General features: G+C 44.4%; 1 long non-coding RNA gene across 2 annotated transcripts in view; it reads right to left on the bottom strand.

Moving 5' to 3' along the window:
• Positions 1-13,400, bottom strand: part of LOC133273324 (uncharacterized) — a 67,432-nt gene that overhangs the window by 7,107 nt on the left and 46,925 nt on the right. For both annotated transcript variants that reach the window (XR_009744737.1, XR_009744738.1), the window contains exons 2-3: positions 9,101-9,299; positions 381-2,331 (exon numbers count right to left, since the gene is read on the bottom strand). This is a non-coding gene — a long non-coding RNA (uncharacterized LOC133273324). The remainder of the gene's footprint in view (positions 1-380; positions 2,332-9,100; positions 9,300-13,400) is intronic.

The raw sequence follows: 13,400 nt of genomic DNA, 5'->3' as shown, positions 1-13,400 counted from the left end.
GCAGTCAGTGGCTGGCTGATGTTTAGGAATCTTGTATGCAATAATCCCCAAGTGTTGATGACAAACACCCAAATAGAGCTGCAGTGTTAGTTTGCAGCCAGTGATTTTATGGCTATCCCTTCTCTCCTTGGTCCCCCTCAATAACAACAGTTTATAACTGCATAGTTACAGTATAGGGGAATTTGGCAAAAATCAATGGTAAATGTGCATAGGAGACAACAAAAGAGCAATACAAATAGAAAGAGCCTCGTTACAGCTTTAGTTTATTAGAGGTGTGTGGATATTAAAAGGCTTTCTTCAACCCAAAGGCACTAGGAGAAGAAATACTGAGTTATATCCACCACGTTTAGGGTTGGGCAGCCAGCACCCAAATACTATACCTGGAACACACCTGAAGAGTCCCATTCATGGGTGGTTTTCATTCTTCTTCCATTTGCCTTCACAGTTTCTGTTCAAGTCCATTCCTCCTCAAAAAAGCACCCACTCAGGAGCCCACATGGGGCCAGAAGTGGCTTGTGTGTCACCTGAATGTGTCTGATAGTGACATTATCTGACAAGGAGTCTGGAAAACAGCAGGGCTACTGTTCTGTTCTAGATTATAAACTCATTAGGAGATAAGGAGGCAAAAATAGGAATACTCCAGGTGGAGCAAGAGTAAATTCCCATGGATTGCTTGTTGGTGGGAACAGCTGCTACAGAGCTAAACAGATCAAAGAAAGGGGGTGACCACAGAGGTGGTGGATCTCCCATCCCACAAGTGGAGAGCTGGATGCAGAGGAGACAGCCAAAGGACCTAACATGGGGGACCAGCACAGAAGCTAGTGGGGGGGAGACATTCACCGGGACAGTTTCCAGGCAAGACACACACTAGAAAGCATCCAAACAGAGGAGGTAAATTCCTCCTGAACCATTTCTTTCCCTTTTTCCCCCCACAGCACCAGACTAGAAGCCTCCCATGCATCAGAGATGTGGAGAATGATCTTGTGGCTGGTTCAGCAAGGATGTTCAAGAGCTTTTACAATTCCACATGAAGCCATAGGGCAATTATGCTTAACTGCCTCCACCCTTCCCTTTTCTCTGGCTATCTTGCTTTCTTCTGTTTCTCTTTCCCATCCTTCCTTTCCTCTCCTCTTCCCTTGATCCCATTCAGGGACTAATTCAGCACAGCACTGGCAGAGGTAAGTTAAAACAATGAGCATATTTGCAATTACGGAGCGTTTTAAGGATTGGGAATTGTGAGTGTTTTACAGTCATCTCTTGCCTGTGATGGGGACTTTATCTTTGGTAGATACAGCTCCTTCCTTAGCTGCCACACCCCCACCCTTGTACATCAAGTGAAATTCCACATTCACACTAAAGTGCTGCTGTATTTCAAACACATCCCATCGAAGAAGAGCCCATATCAAGTTTTAAATGTTCGCTGTACTTTGGCCAGGGCTGATTATCAATGGTGTACATGCCTTCAAAATCCTTTGTTAACGACATATCCTTATTACCATAATCAAACATGCTTAGAAACTTGTCACAGATAAGCAAAATTCTTTACATTCTTTGCTCTGCACTTTCTCTTAGCATTTCTTCCCCATCCCCCTTGGTGACTGCTTAGCTTTTGAAGGTTAAGGACTGGTAGCGCTGGATACTGAAGTCCTCTGTTTACCCACACAAGTGAAGAAGCAGCAGTCAAAGCTTCCTTACCCTGCTGCAGAACTGACCTGAACAGCGACCTGAAGAGACCACCCTCCTGAGAGAGGAGAGGTCACCCAGCCTCCATGCAGGCTCTGCTCAAGGCATCCTATGCAGAGAGAGTGAGGGAAGAGACTGCAAATCACCCAAACTGTGCCAAATTATGTGTGAAGGTTTTGTAATGCAGACTACCGTCCACCAGGGACTAAATTAAGAACATCAAAACCAACACACAGGGAATTTCATTTTATACTTAAATTCAACTTGCAGGGTCCTATTGAATGCATTTGATCAACCCCTGTGTCCCAAAACGTCTCGCCACCCAAATAAATTGGGCAATTTGTGCAGAGGGCCATACAAATTTAGCATGAAAGACTCTTGCTTTTAATTTATTCAGACAGAACATGGACTCAAGCAGCCATTCAGGCAGCGTTCCTGTTCGTTCCAGAAACCACCTCTTCTCCCTGTGTTTACAGAGTACCTGTCTAAATAGCACAAAAACTTGATTTAAATGTGAGTGCTCTGACATGAATCAAGTGATTGATAATTAGAGCAAAGTTAGAGATATACTCATCTCAGACAGGGGGGTTTGCACATCACTACATGTCAGCATCCAGCACTTCTTATCCCAGCGCTGGACCATTTCATCTGAAATTACAAGCCACAACAGCATTTCTCATAAAGCTGACCTCTTGTTACATAAATATACATCTTATTACTTGGGGGGCTTTAGCCTCAGAAAAAGGGCCTGCTTTAACATAGCCTTTAACGTACAGATTGTCTCAATTGTAGATTAGAGAATGTTTCTGTGAAATCACTTTTCAAAAGAGACAACCTGCAAAGGTAGTAAAAAAATAGACTAAAATATCCCATGGAAGGGCATGAGAACAGCACGGTTTTAAGTACATGCTGTTTGCCTGGTACTCTCTGATGGCTACATCAGGGCTATAATAATATATCAAGCACATTCTTAGGGCTCAGTTAACCATTATGCAACTGGGAAGGATACTTAGCTGCACCATAGGAAGCATACTTAGTCAGAAAGAGTATTTATTGCCTTTTTTGAAGTGTGGCAATGGAGGCCAAGGTTGTAGGACCTTGTCTTCATGTTGTCTACTTGGCTTTCAAAGCTGAAGCTCCCTAGATCCTTTTCCTTTAGTGATGTTATCAAGAGCTTTCCAAACAGCTATTTGTGCTGGTGTGGGAGGAAAAGGAGAGTTTCTTCCCCTGGGCAACAGGCATCACAATTAGGCCTATGAGAGATGCGTGGATTCCCAACAGGCCACTTACAATGACAGCTTTCTCTAAAACCACCCCTTCCCAGTCTGAGAACAGCTGGTTAATACTGAATATATCTTCATCTTACTCACAATAGTAATGTATTACCACTAGCTGGGAAACTGAGGCACAAGGATTAGCCTATGAAATTAGCTTATGGCAACAATAAGAACCTGAAACAAGTCCTAAGTCCTGAGTGCTACTCCAGCTCCTTTACTGCAAAATCAAGCTGACTTTTCTGCAGGTCTTTCCTCTGAGTTAAACAAACAAAAGCCCCAGAACTCCCCCAAATAAAACAAAACCTTGGGCTGGCTGATAGGAGGACAGCACAAAGTAAAAATCTGAGAAAAAGTCACTTTCCTGAGTATATGAATATTTGATTACTAAACTTACCAGAATGCTTGCAATGGGAGGCTAAATGTGTACACAGAATACATTAAGAGAACAGAATACTGCCCAGGTATATGTAAATATATATACTTTATATTAAACAGTCACATTCCAGTTCTCCAACTAGTAGGATTCAGTTAAACTTATTCACCAGATATCAGTACTCATTAGCACTCCCACTTTGGTAGCTGAGCATTAACAAATGTGTGAAGAACAGCCACTGAAAATATATATGTTTCTCTAGAAAGTCAAACAACAACTTCTACAACACAATGTTATGTCATTAAAACTCCTGATACACATCTCATCCTCTCTATTGATCCATTATGACTGCTCATGACCTTGTAAGACAGTCAAATCCTATCATTTTCGATAGCAGGGGACCCATTCCTGTTCTGGAGCTCTGATCCAAAGTGTGGTTTGAGACAGGCTTTTGCCTCAATACCCAAAACACTCATGAAAGGCTACACGGATTGGTCCTTATAATCTGACAATGGACTTGGCTACAATACTGCGTTTGTCAGGAGTTAGCATACGCTTATAGGGATGACTGTAGTATCTCCAAAATTATAGGGATGACTGTACTATCTCCGACAAGACTGTGTGGGAACTGCAGGTTAATGGTATCTCTTAATGGTGATGGCTGTAATGTAGGTTAATGGGATCATCTTTTCTTTTCCCTGGGAGAATTTGTGAATTCTTCCATTCACTGACATTATTTTTAGCAGCAATGAAGGATTGGATTCAGACCCGGAGATGTTTTTACCAGGAGGGTTTTTTTTTTGAGTGAAGATCCCATTCTAAATGAAACTAAACCCGGTCCAATTTCTCCAAGGGGTGGTGAGGAAGGCTTATTGTACAAACTGACACTGGTTTGTCCCAGCATGTTCAGTGCTGCCCACATTTTGGAGGGTCCGTCTCTTACGAGATGCCACAGCAACCGCTGACAGCACCCCCGGTGGCAAACACACTGATCTGAGCCAAAACCCTTTATGCATTGAAATCTATCGTGTGGGACATCAGAGGGTTTGTAAAGTACTTTTTAGCTTACAGTTGAAGTTTATCATTGATCTGAAGGCAGATATTCCCAGCCATGCCCCTGTCCCTGCTTATTCCTGTGCTGCCCGCTCTGTCCTGCCCTTCAAGCCTTGCTGGCGAAGATGCTGGAGGGCACGGGCTGTTTGTCCATACGAAACCCAGACTTTGCTGAGTTATCAGAACAAGGCACGCCTGGCTGTCAGCTTATCAGCCAGAGGAGAGGGGGAAAAACAGACAGACAAAAAGAGAGCGGAAGAGCACACGGCTCTCCTTTCATTTCTAATGCGCACTGCCAAGGCCCTAGGGGAGGGGGGCTGATGGTTCTGCAGTGGTGAAGCCCACATCCTGGCAGCTCCAGCACCAAGGACCGTGGCTGGTGGTCTAACCCCCCCCCCCCCCACCACCACCAGTGAGGCTTTGGCTGTGTGTTAATTGCCCATATTCCAGCCCCATCTCCCATTTACTGATCTCCGATGTGACCCACGTGAGTGAGCGAGCGCGCCGGGTCAGGGCTCGCGGGGGCCAAGTTCAAGGGCACAGGCTGGTACAGACATATAAACAAGGGAATGGTATGTAAGCAATAAAGACATAAAGGTTAGGAGCAGGGCTAGCAGTACAATAAACAGCTGTGATAACCCGGTTTGTTTATAGATAAAGAATTTACTGTAAAACCCACAACGCTCGGGATACATTTGTTAACGCTTTAAGGGACATATGATTTTAGATCCTTTTTTTTACTTATTGCTTTGTGTGCTGTGTAAATGTCTCCAAACATCCTCTTTTTCCTCTTTTCTTTTAAATGCACGCTTACCACATTACCTAGAAATCTTTCCCTTCAAAACCCGCTCCAAACACTGTTCCACAGGAGTTTAAAACTGCTGATAGCCTGGTCCTTAATACTTACAGCTTCCTATTAAAACCCTCATGTTTCAAGCAAGGAACATCCCTTTACATCCCATTCTTCCTAATTCAGTTTTAATACAAGTAAGTGGAGTAAGTACAATTTCATTAGGGCTCGTGTAATTCTGCGCAGTGTATGTTTTGCCAACTTTACTTTTGAAATAGATTTCAGAGTGTAGCCAAGCATTTTGTGGAATTACCACGGTGCTTCTTAACTGTCCTGTGAGGCTCCCATCAGAAGCACAATATATTGGACTGTAACTATTGATCCAAATGGCTACATTTCTAAAACAGAAAATGATTGTGTAGTGAAAGCAGTGCAGAGGTGCAGTAAAATGCCCTCAAGTATATAAAGACATAAAGATTAAAGTCACCCTGCAGATTCCCTTTAACTCCTGCAAATCCACTGTGTAATGTGTTCTTTTAGGATAAATCACAAACGTTGTACAAATTAACATGGCAGGTGCCTGTGTTCATAAATAAGGTTGCTCCTCCCCATCAGCAGGCACGCAGGAAAGTTTACTTTGCTTTAAATACATGCAAAAGCTGTTCAATTCCCAGATGACCCAAGAACATCTGAATATCTAGAAGGCAAAATAACACCCCAAAATTTGTCAGCCGGAACACGTATTCAGGATCAGAAATTGAGACTTCAGTACACAGGATGCCCTAGAGTGTTAATACCAACAATTTTCCGTTCTGTGGCTAGTCTTCAATAAAGTTTAGATGATCTTAAAAAGAAAATACATAGGTGGGCTCCGTCACAGACTCTTTCTCCTCCATAGCACCAAAGTACCTTTTCTAAACTTTGGAATACGCTTTTTAACAGTGTAGTTGTTGTTAGTAGCATGTATGTTATATATGACTTGTAAAAGCCATTTGACTGCAGGACAAATATATCTGCCTTTGCATTGCTTTCACGATCATTCTTGGGATACTTTTTGGTACCAGCCATTTTCAGCACCTTTAACCTTTCCCTAATGACACCCAAAAGTGGGATACTTGTTGGAGGTGTCAGACAGGGCTCCTAACACACTTGAACAGCATAATCAAGCTCTGACTGTAAGCAGGACTCTTCAGCTTTTCTATAGCCTGACTAATAAATAACAATGGTATACCAATAAATGGTACAATTTAATGCCTGCTCTGAGCCAAATTCTTCTTTGGCCTGTTTCTGCTTCCACTGTAGTCAGTGGATAAACACTCAGGGTGAAATATTTCCCCCAGTCAAACTGATGGTTGAATTCCCCAGGATTACAGGGAGCTGGTAGATCCTAAACAGATTAATCTTTGAAGAAGGAAACCTTTCAGTTCCTGGCTCCTAGCTGCTCCTGTACACAAATAAGGTATTTTGTGTCTGTGTGTACTTCAGGAGCTCCGTCACTGAAATAATCATCAGTTGATCAAAACATCCTTATAAGTCAAAACTCTGGCTTTCTCTAGCTCTGGTCAAAAGACAGATGGATGAAAAGGCATTGCTAATGCAAACCCCTATCACGCCTGGGGCCTTTCCCCTGCACAATTATCCCGCCTGGATTATTCCTCCCGGACGGTGGCTGATTTACACACTACAGGAGTGTTTCTCATCTGGGAAAAGAGTGCAGCTTTTTAATTATTCTCTGCACCACGGTATCACCCGCAGGGTTTTGGTTGGAGCTGCCGTGCTCGGTGCTGCGCTTTGCAGGAGGACAGGATGCTCCCTGCCCAAATCACTTCCCACCTCCTTACAGGTGGGGCAGAGAGGTAACACAAAGCTATAGTAAAAAGGCTGCAGTTCAAAAAATACGAATAATAGGCAGTTGTTGTAGCACCCTGCCTGTCTTGCCATCTTCAAGGGCTTTGACGAATCACTGCCCAAAAGAAGCTTGAAGGAATAGGATTGGTGTGAGAGCTGTGGGGAGCTGCACAGCAAAAGCCTGACAGCGCTGGACAAAATTACTACCTGAAGGCATAAATTAAAGGACAGTGGTCACTGCCAAGGAGGGCAAGGCTTTTATGTGGAGTGTGACAGGACAGAGGCAGCAGAAAGGGACCACAGGAGATGGCATGGAGGCTGTGGTAGATTCAGCCTGGGCTGGGGATGCGGTACCCTGCTGCCTGCTGGGGTGGAAGGAAATGGGACTATGCAAAAGCACTGTGTGGGCCATCCACCTCCAAACACCCTTACAAACCAAAACCATCCATTGCAGGTATGGCAAGCAGTGGTAACAAGGAATTAGTTTGCGACAGGCTTGGTCCCTACAACTGCATCTTCACTAGCATCAAGGAAAAAAGACCAACAGTCAAAAAACACCCTGCAAGGTTAATCACAATTCATTTCCAAGGGCCCTGGTCACTACTGATGCACCTGACTTGTGGAGAAAACTGTTTGAAGTGGGGTAATATACTTGTGTCCTTCCCACCTGAGCCACCCACATCCCAACATCTCTGGACTAGCTTGGGGACAAGCACATAGGACACAAGTCGGACAAGATGCCTTCAGGTCCAAGCTCCAGCAGATGTTTTCATCCTGAATGTCTGAGAAAGAAGAGAAACCCTCAATGGCTACAGGAGGCACCATGGAAGCCATGAACTGGCCTTCAAATTAGTGGGTTTGCCCTTCGAAGAGATTAAGAACTGCAAGAAGAAGAACAGAAAAGAACAAATACTCAGTTCTGGTCTGCTCAGACAGGTCACATATGGAGGGGTCACATGTGTGCTGGGGGATTGCACTGCATTTCCCATTTGAAACTGGAGGCCCCAGCTCTCTTGTGACAATTATCTGTGGATTCAGATTTACAAGATTCCTCGCCTGGCCAATAAAACCAGGTGGGAAATATAAAGATGTCCATAAATGACATATTTTCATGCTTTGTGCAACCCGTCCCTGCAAAGCGCTTCTGAGCAGCTAAGCAATTTACATCTAATAGCAAAGTGTTTTTTAATCAGTCGGATCAATTTGTGAAGAATTGGTACATTAGGTATAGCCATATAGCAGAGATCCTTATAGCCAAGGTTTAAAAGTAATTGCTCCCTGACCCACTGAACACTGTATTACTATAGAAGTTTGTATTTTATTAAGAGTTAATAAGTGACCAAAATCTAGACTAATACACTGTCAGGGTTCATTATCATTACAGGTTCTTGCTATTTTTCCAGTGCCTTTTGCTCTGCCATTCTCGCTACGTATGGAAAACCTATATCAAGATGGTTGTCATGGCAATGAAAAGATTTGCATGTGTCTTATCTATCTATTTAAATACCTTCTTATGGTTTATAACTACTATAATACATCCCTCCAGCCCTCCTCATTGCTAATTTAGAGCTAGCCCAGTGTGTCTGAGGTCAGTAATACCATCAGAAGCATGTTGTCTAGACAACTCCGAAGCTACTGTCCAGGGGATAATTGTTTTATGCAAATAGAAAAGTACAATGGCGACATGCTCATCCATGACTTGTGCAATCCACTTGTGCTGGGGCTGGACCTGCAATCCCATACCCAGCAAGAGCATTTTCTGCTGCATCCACCTCATTGATTTGATGGCGGTTTCTTCTGGTCAGGCCTGAGGGTGGTTTGAGATGAGGCTGATGCTCTAAGAGTCACAGTAAAAATCTGCTCTATATGCATGCCAAAACCTCTCCCCTGAAAGCTCTCTTGGCACGCGTAGTCATGGCACAAGCTCATCAACATTTGGGTTTGGTACCAAGGGTCTTTAGGGAGGGTATTAAATTTAAAAACCAACTTGGCAAAGATTTCAATGGGTTGGACTAAAATGATCCAGACTTTCTACCTACACAAATCTGAGTTCTTCTTTTCTCTATATCTTCACACCTCAGATAGTTCCATCAAAATACACTGGACTGAGTGTGCTCTTTGAGAAGATCTTGTGGAAGACAAGGAAATCTTTTGCATGCAGAGCAGAAACCACTCTTCATCAACTGAGAGATTAATACCTGCATTACCCTGCTCCCCTCTTTCTTTTCTCATTTTCTCCTTCAGGCATTCATGCTTTGCTGCTACATTCAGATGGCTGCAAAGGTAAATATGGCTATTACTGCATAAATCCATAATGCACACAAGGCAGCGTGCAGTTTGAAAACACAGAGGGGTAACAACATCCACCACCATGAAAGGATACCTCTGAAATCCAGCAAACCAGACTCCTCATTCCTCTTGGATTTCCCTGACTAGGGATAGATTAATAGATTAAAACTACTTTTTTAAGTACATCAAGATATACTAAGGATGTATTTTCTGGCAAATTGTACGTTGTTGCTACCAGAGATTAATACTAATACTGGAAATGTTTAATAATTTGGTAGTTGACTGATTTGTTACCAGTATTTGAACCGCTTGACCACACTTCCAGATTAGAAATGTATTTTTCCTCAAGGTAATTTATACTGGCATTCACAGTCTGAGGAAATGCCTAAATCAGGAACCATTTACCCTGCCAGTACAGTTAGACAGTGTTTATGTGCAGGACTACATTCATTGTTTGACTAATCTGGAAGGGGTAGATTTTCTGTTGCATTTCGATAGCTCATCTGCTCCAGACTGTTGTGAACTTTCTAAAGATGTGTTTCCACTTGTAATAGCAGATCTTAGAGTGTAGTAATCTGGAGTTGAAGTTTCAGTGACAGATTTATTCAACTAGCGTTTTTGCATGAGGCATTACAGCAAACATCATTTTATACGTGCGAGCGCGCGTGTGAGCATATAAATATATTATACATATATATGTATCTGACAAAAGCTTGCAAAGATGATTTCTGCAATTCAGTAAAGGGAGGATTTCAAGAGAAGCCTCAGTTTCCGGGTGTTTTTCATAATGGATTTCACAGCAGATGACCTGACAGCTAATCTCATGGTCTGAATTGCGCTCTGCCGCACATAGCCAAACGGCTGCCAGACCCTCAAAGGATCACCCTGCTTTCACATGCCATGGCTGCAAGTCTGTGCCACTAATGTCCAGAGGTCCAGACTGACCTCCTCACCCGCTGTCTGGGAAACATTCCTCCTCCCAGCAGCTCATTCTTGCTGACAAACAGAGCAGGACCAGTGGGCACTTGCTGAAAAGGGACAGGCGAGGGGCCGTGAATGGAGCGTGTCTGGTACAACAATGCCAGACAATGGCTGTGAATGGGGTTGCAAACCGTGCTCCTGTTACAGGGGCTGCCAGCAGCTTCCCTGCCCCCTCTCCTCTTCCCTTTAAGGGTCTCTGTTCCCCTTTCAAAAAGGTATTAGACCCCAAAGCCATCGCAAACAGGTGGGCAAAGTCAATGGGTGCAGTGTTTCAGGAGGGGAGGGCACTTGCTTGCAGTGCCTGTGGCTATACGATGTCTCCATTGCACCTCCCTCCCCATGCCACCTGCTCAGTGTGCCATTAGAAAGGGTGACAAGGACAAAAGCAAAGCAAAAATTCAAGTGCAGGCACTGCTCTTGCACCTGGGTGAGGGCAAAAGCATCAGCATCACTCTGGGATGGGCCACTGGCCTTTAGTTTACGCCTTTTTGAAGAGCAAGACAAGCACACCACTAATGAGGTGTGGGGTTCAGACCTGGCTTTGTTTCTCTTTGGTCTGAGTCATGGTTTTGGGAGGAAAATAGAGGGAAAAAACTCACATGTATCTACACTGACATACTTCGCCCATCTAAATCACAGGGAAGGCAATGACTTACTTAACAGTGAAGATAAATGCAGAACATGCTGAAAATGTTTAACAGGATACAGCTAAACTCCTATCTCATTTATGCTCATCCAAATCAAAGGTAACTCTTCCACAAACAGGGAAGGGAGTCCAAATTTTACTGGTGAAGGCCACTATCCTGCCCAGAGTGCTAAAGAAGTGCAGAAAGCATTTGGGTGTAAATACTGCCTTTTTTGGCAATATCATATCTGGGAATATACAACTTTTCCTTGGAAACACTGAATTAAACAGAAAACGTCTTTCTAAAACTTATTACTAGTACTAATCTTTAGTGATCATTATATCTACAAGACAAAAAGCCTTTGGTATTGCACTTCCCCTCTAGTCCACAGTGGTGCAAAAATGAAACAAAACCAAGAATTTATGGTGCCACACAGCAAATACAGTGTGAAACCCTCCTCCCAAGAGCCTCTGTGAGCTTCGGAAAGGCCAGTCTGGGTATTGAATCAAAAGCAGTGGGAGCTACATGTCAGTAACCCCCTGTATACTCCTTAGCAATTTGGGATTTCTCATCTTGGGAACCCACGGGTAGCTCTTGTACATCTGCAGATGCCCTTTGGGAAGGGAGTGACTGGGTCGAGCAGGATGATAGGGATGGCTGAGACTGGGGATCTTACTAATACACAAAAAACCCTTCAAAGACTGGGAGCTTTCAGGATCAAAGGCACCCTGGCTGACTGATTTGTCCATCTATGCTTCTCTGTCTGCAGAGTTCTGTGTGGGTCTATCTGCAAAATAAAACTTCCTGCCCATATTCTAGGCTGTTTCCCAAAAGCATATTTTGAATGTGACTGTCCTGACTGACCTCTGTCAGTTGTTAATTCAAGCCAGCTAACAAAACTGGGGGTGGTCATAGTGAGGGGCATACTGCAAGAGCAAGTTTGCTCCTACTTGGGTCAAGGCGTAGAAGGCATCTACTAGATCCTCTCCTGGTGTGAACAGGGGGTCAGCACGAAAGCCACAGTTTGCTGGGAAAGCAGCCTGACAGTGTAAGGGAAAATCAAAAAGGCACTTGGACTGCAGAGCCCAACACTGGCCCCAGCTGCATCATGCACAGCAGGCAGGAAAACCCAACATGACCATCCACGGGGTGAGCCCCAGCCGAGAGGGTCCCAGTGGGGCTGGTCCCACAACATCCACCTCCCTTGGGCACCGTCCCCCCCTTGCCAAGGAAGAGGCTGGGAGCTGCCATGTCCGGCTGAGCCCTTCTGCTAGAGCATCCCTGGGGATGGTGGGCAGCTGGGGGTGAGATAAAGCAGACTCGAGGCTGTTTTATCTTACGCAGGGGGCTGGCCCCAGGAGCAGGAAAGCGTAAAGGTGGTTTAAAAACCACAGCTTTTCCTTTTTGTTGTTGGGTTGGGGCTTCTTTTTTAACCTCCTCTGAACATCTGGGCCTCTCCTGGAGTGTGTGCTGTGGGCAGAGCAGACCCTCTGGCCCTGAACCTGCAATGCCCAGAGGAGAGCCAATGCTTACGCAACTGCAAGCAGATAAAAACACTGGAAGGGGGGGAAGGTTAAAACAACAAAGGGAAATTTGTATTTAAAATGTATGCTCCTCTTTGTTTAAAACAAATCTTTCTGCTATGAGCACATTTTAAACACCTAACAGGAGCTAGATTTGCTGTTTAATTCAGTGAGGTGTGGGCATATTGCTCTAGGAATACACCAGACTGGAGCAAAGTAACACAGCTCTTCCTATGTGTTTGGAGGTTATACACCCCTGAGCAATAGTGACCTCTAAAGCTTTACATCCTGTGGACAAAGTGACCTCCCTTCTACCCTGCGTGTATACCCTGCTCTACCAAAGCTCGGCCCCCAGCCATCAGCTCCCATCACCCTGGAGGCAAGATAGGGATTGAAGGAGGGGAAGAGCCTTCCCCCTCCTCCCCGCACTCCTAGCCAGCTAAGTTTTTGTCTCGTTATGCCTTTTAACACAAGTAAATCCAAATAACTGGGCAGTAATGAATTATAAATGGAACAAAAATGAATATACTATTAATACTACTCCCAGAAGGGGATAAAAGGGATCAGCAGCTTTATCCCATGGTGCAGCTGAGAACTGACAGGCAGTCTGGGCTGACATTCAGAGGCCACTCTGTTTTCATAAGAGAAAGAAAAATCCCTGGCGAAGGCAAGGTGATATTTTAACCCCGTCTGCAGCCCCGTGCACCATAGCTTGATCCAGCAGAATGTGGCTCCTTCCCCTAATATCACTGCTTATAGGAGGCAGAGTGCTAAAATGGATGCGGAGAGGATGCTTGCTTTGCAATGGAATGAGCATCCCTTGCTTCTTCGGTGAAATATGCTTTGGTAAAAGAGGGAATAAACAGGATTTGGCGCTTAACAATCCCCAGGGCTTTCAGTACTCCTGCAGACTGACCCCTGTGGCTGCTCCAGGGCGATGGGGAGGAACAACAAAGC

This window comes from Pezoporus flaviventris, unplaced genomic scaffold (genome assembly GCF_033815535.1).
Source record: "Pezoporus flaviventris isolate CSIRO_AGI_PZ_B2104156 unplaced genomic scaffold, CSIRO_AGI_Pfla_v1 ptg000031l, whole genome shotgun sequence".
Lineage (NCBI taxonomy): Eukaryota > Metazoa > Chordata > Aves > Psittaciformes > Psittacidae > Pezoporus > Pezoporus flaviventris.
This window is presented reverse-complemented; position numbering and strand designations above follow the sequence as displayed.